This window comes from Gopherus flavomarginatus, chromosome 4, assembly GCF_025201925.1.
Source record: "Gopherus flavomarginatus isolate rGopFla2 chromosome 4, rGopFla2.mat.asm, whole genome shotgun sequence".
NCBI classification, from domain to species: Eukaryota; Metazoa; Chordata; order Testudines; family Testudinidae; genus Gopherus; species Gopherus flavomarginatus.
In genome coordinates, this window is record NC_066620.1 from 74,817,006 (window position 1) to 74,822,041 (window position 5,036).

General features: G+C 48.7%; 1 long non-coding RNA gene across 1 annotated transcript; it reads left to right on the plus strand.

The window, feature by feature from the left end:
- The first annotated feature begins 241 nt into the window (after window positions 1-241).
- Window positions 242-2,674, plus strand: LOC127049566 (uncharacterized). Its single transcript, XR_007774009.1, has 2 exons — window positions 242-1,032; window positions 1,758-2,674. It is a non-coding gene; the product is annotated as an uncharacterized LOC127049566 (long non-coding RNA).
- The last annotated feature ends 2,362 nt before the right edge of the window (window positions 2,675-5,036 follow it).

The window sequence follows — 5,036 nt, forward strand, 5'->3', positions numbered from 1 at the left end:
CTTCCTGATCCTGTGCTCCTGAATAGATCTCTTGACAGGAAAAGTCAAGGTGACAAAACTCATTCTTCTTTGCTTCAGACTAGAGGTTAATTATGCTCCTTTCTTTCTGCTCACTAAGGGCAGGTCCAGACTAGAGCTTTAAATCGATTTTAAGAGCTCTAAATCGATTTAAAGCTGTAACCGTCCACACTACAGAGTGCATAAAATCAATTTTAAGGGTCCCTAAAATCGATTTTGGAACTCCATCTAAACGAGAGGAGTAACCCCAAAATCGATTTCTTAAAATCGATTTTATGATATTGTGGACGGACATCGAAGTTAATGGCCTCCGGGACGTATCCCACAGTGCTCTAGTGGCCGCTCTACACAGGTAAAGGTACTCTACTGCTGGCCAGGTAAACAGGAAAAGCCCCGGGAACTTTGAAATTCCATTTCCTGCTTGCACAGCGTGGAGCTCTCAGCAGCAGAGAGTAGAATGCAGTCTCCTGAAAATAGGAAAAGAGCTCCAGCATGGAGCACACAGGAGTTACTCGATCTGATAGCTGTATGGGGAGAAGAGTCAGGGCTTTCAGAACTGCGCTCGAGCAGACGAAATGAGAAAACCTTTGAAAAAATTTCTAATGCAATGCGGGAGAGGGGACATACCAGGGACTCGTTACAGTGCCGAGTGAAAGTGAAAGAGCTCAGACAGGCGTATCAGAAGACCAAAGCAGCAAAGGGCAGGTCAGGCTCTGCCCCCAAAACATGCCGGTTCTACGACGAGCTTAACGCAATATTGGGGAACAGCGCAACGACGAACCCCCCCCTTGTCTGTGGATTCAGAGGTGGGCGTCGTGATTCCTGCCACTACGGAAGATTTATTTGATGGCGATGATCAGTATGATGAGGACCAAGAGGAGGAGGCTCCAGCAGAGAGCACAGAGCATTTTATCCCCCCAAACAGCCAGGATCTTTTCCTCACCCTTACTGAGGTTCCCTGCCAGCCATCTCAAGGCAGTACTCCAGAAAATGAAGCTGAGGGACCGTCCTCTGGTGAGTGTAATTTCTTTTAATAAAAGCTTCGGTTTAATGTAAGCCTTTTTTACTGGGTGCTTCAAATCACTACCTGTATTTAGAGTCACTGACCAAGTAGATTAAAAACCTTTCCTAAAACAGTGACCCATGAGGTGGTTTTTAGAAAAGTCTCCATTGTAGCAGGGCGGATTCATCCTGCTTGTTCGGGGAACGCGAGAGCAAACCGGGGAAGGAGACCAGCTTTGCCGCGGTTTGCTCTCGCATTCCCCGAACCACCCAGCAAACCGCAGGGAAGGAGACCTGCTTGTTCGGGGAACGCGAGAGCAAACTGGGGAAGGAGACCAGCTTCGCCGCGGTTTGCTCTCGCGTTCCCCGAACCACCCAGCAAACCGCAGGGAAGGAGACCTGCTTGTTCGGGGAACGCGAGAGCAAACCGGGGAAGGAGACCAGCTTGATTACCAGTACAATCTACTACAGGGATTACTAGCCATTATTAACTTACCCTTTTCTCCGGACACGGTCTGTGTGCTCCCCTCACCTGCGTCTGGGCAGAAATCTCTGTCCTCAGCCACAAGCAATAAGTATTAAAGGAATCCTAAGGCGACCTTGTGGTAAAGTAACATGTTCAAGGTTCGGTAACAGGCACAGGTCAGTGAGGAGAAAGACTGTATGCATTGTTGTGTGAAATGTGTCTCTTATGATTCTTTTATCACTCTTTCCAATCCCCACCCCCCCACACACAGCTGCACATTTCTCCAGCCTCCCTCTCGCTTCTCCTCTACGTGGGGGGGGGGTATCATAAGAAGACTGAGGAAAAGGAGGACGCGTGAGGACATGTTCACCGAAATTATGGCAGTAACCCGTACAGAGAGAGCTCAGCAGGGGGACTGGAAACAATTGGTCGCTAAGTACAGGGAGGCTGCCAGTCAACGCGAAGACAGGAGGGACGCCAAAAATGAAGTCAGGTGGCAGGAAGATCAGCGCTGGCGAGCAGCAACTGTGGATCTTCTTCGTGATCAGACTGACATCCTCCGTGATATGCTGCAAGAGCTCCGTGGTTTCAGAATGCCCCTACAGCCCGTGTATAACCTCCCTCAGTACTCACCCTGTCCCACACCTTCCAGAACCAGGCGTGTAAGAACGCGTGGGGGAAGGCTCTCTGCACCAGCCCCCTCCACCGCTGCGGACACTCCAACCAGAAGGCTTTCATTAAATTGAAAAGCCCTTTGTGTCCTGTTTTTTCCCTCCTCTAATGATCCAAACTTCTCCCATGGCACCTTTGCCTATTTTTACTCTCAGGTCATGCTATTAAGGCAATGTGACTGTAGTTTGGTAATGAAGTAAAGCAAGCAGCTTTGGAAAGCTGCACGGAAGCTAGTTATCAGCATCAGGATTTGACAATTGGGGATATGGGTAATAAAGGGAAAACAAAGAAAGCAGCCATACCGTACCCTGGTCCATGAGAACTCTTGTTCTGTCTTCTCTGATGCATTTTCTTCTTTCCAACCTCCCTCCCTCTTCCTCCAAACCTCCCTCGCTCCGTCCCCCATAGAACGTTGAGTTATGAAATTTCATGCACAGTATTGTAACAACAAGCATGATGCTTGATTGATGAAAGGGTCTGATTTTAAATAAAGAACACAATTCTTTTAACAAATAATAGTAACTTTATGTTCAATAAAAAAGCAGTTAAGGAAGGTTGCAGGTACAGTGCCTAGCAGCAGACGGAAGCAGCTAATGGTGGAGGTAGGTAATAATTGGGAAATACAGAATTATATGTTTTCCAATGGACAGCTCTCGCAAGTAACCTAAGCAAGCAATTGAGGAATGCTGCAGGGAAAGTATCTTGCAGCAGCAACACCGCATAGACAGAGAGGGCAGCAATCAATTGAAAGGAAAATCAGCATTCAAACTGTACCCTGGCCCATGAGGAAGCTACTTTTCAGTGCTTCTCTGATGTGCACAGCATCCTGGTGTGATCTTCTAATTGCCCTGGTGTCTGGCTGCGCATAATCAGCGGCCAGGTGGTTTACCTCAGTCTCCCACCCCGCTATAAAGGCCTCCCCCTTGCTCTCACAGAGATTGTGGAGCACACAGCAAGCAGCAATGACAAAGGGGATATTGGTTTGGCTAAGATCTGAGCGAGTAAGAAGCGTTCGCCATCTCGCCTTAAGCCTGCCAAATGCACATTCTACCACCATTCTGCACTTGCTCAGCCTGTAATTAAACAACTCCTGAGCACTGTCAAGGCTGCCTGTGTATGGCTTCATTAGCCAGGGCATCAAGGGGTAGGCTGGGTCCCCAAGGATAACTATAGGCATTTGGACATCTCCAACTGTTATTCTCTGGTCAGGGAAGTAGGTCCCTTGCTGCAGCCGTTTAAACAGTGTAGTGCTCCTGAAGACACGTGTGTCGTGAACCCTTCCTGGCCATCCCACGTGGATGTTGGTGAAACGTCCCTTGTGATCCACCAGGGCTTGCAGAACCATCGAAAAGTACCCCTTGCGGTTTATGTACTGGGCACCCTGGTGTTCCGGTGCCAAAATAGGGATATGGATTCCATCTATGGCCCCCCCACAGTTAGGGAATCCCATTGCAGCAAAGCCATCCACAATGGCCTGCACGTTTCCCAGAGTCACAACCTTTCGAAGCAGCAGCTTAATGATTGCTTTGGATACTTCCAGCACAGCAGCCCCCACAGTAGATTTGCCCACTCCAAATTGATTACCGACTGACCGGTAGCTGTCTGGCGTTGCAAGCTTCCATATGGCTATTGCCACTCGCTTTTCCACTGTGAGGGCTGGTCTCATCCTGGTATTATGCCGCTTCAGGACAGGAGAAAGCGAGTCACAAAGTTCAAAGAAAGTGCTCTTACGCATGCGAAAGTTCCGCAGCCACTGCGAATCGTCCCACACCTGCAGGACTATGCGGTCCCACCAGTCAGTGCTTGTTTCCCGTGCCCAAAAGCGGCGCGGAACGGGTAAAACCTCACCCATAACCGTCAGGAGCTCCAACGTGCAGGGGCCCGGGGTGTCAGAAAACTCGTTCTCCAGTTCGTCATCGCTGTCGTCCCCGCATTCAAGCATTCTCTCTTGCATTTCTGCATCATGGGTCAGCAGTGATAGAACGAGAATGCATGAAGTATTTACAGTATTCGCGATCAAGGACAAGAGCAGACCTGGATCCATGCTTGCTGCAAAATGGCGTTTCCCTCACTGCAGCCAGTAAACACAGCGCGAACTGACTGTGTGCCGTTTACAGGAAGGGGGGGGGGTGAAGTTGTACCCAGAACCACCCAGGACGGGGACTTTGATCCCATCATGCACTGGGCTAGTAACCCATAATTCCAAAGGGCAGGGACCCGTGCAGGAACTGTGGGATAGGTACCCAGAGTGCAACGCTCAAGCAAAAGATGGACGCCAGGGAAAATGGACGCTCAACATCGATGTAAGTACCTCTAGTGTGGATGCACAAAATCGATTTTATAAAACCTGCTTTATAAAATCGATTTTAAGCACATCGATTTTAGGCTGTAGTCTGGACGTGGGCTAAGTGGCTGCTCGGCCTTTTCCTCCCCAATTGTAAAACTGCAACGGAAAAAAGCAGGGAATTAATCCTTTGTTAAACATCATCCAGAAGTGGGTGAAGGTCTGGGATGAAATAGCAATGAAAGGGACATTGTGGATTTAGGGAACAAGAAAGAAGAGCCCAGGATGATAAACCAAGATCTGAGGCTAGATCCAGACTGAGGCTTCCTCAAAGTTCTGATTTGTGTGTTCAGAGGGAGTAGGGATTTTGCTTTGTCCTGTTACAGAGACCAAATTGGACTTAGACTCCAACAAAGTTCAGGGGAATTGGATCTATTCTTGGTATTCAGATCAAAGTTCAAGTTCCTCGGGTGTTAGGAGAAAGTCTTGTTGCCCCATTTCAAACACATAGAATCATAGAATATCAGGGTTGGAAGGGACCTCAGGAGGTATCTAGTCCAACCCCCTGCTCAAAGCAGGACCAATCCCCAACTA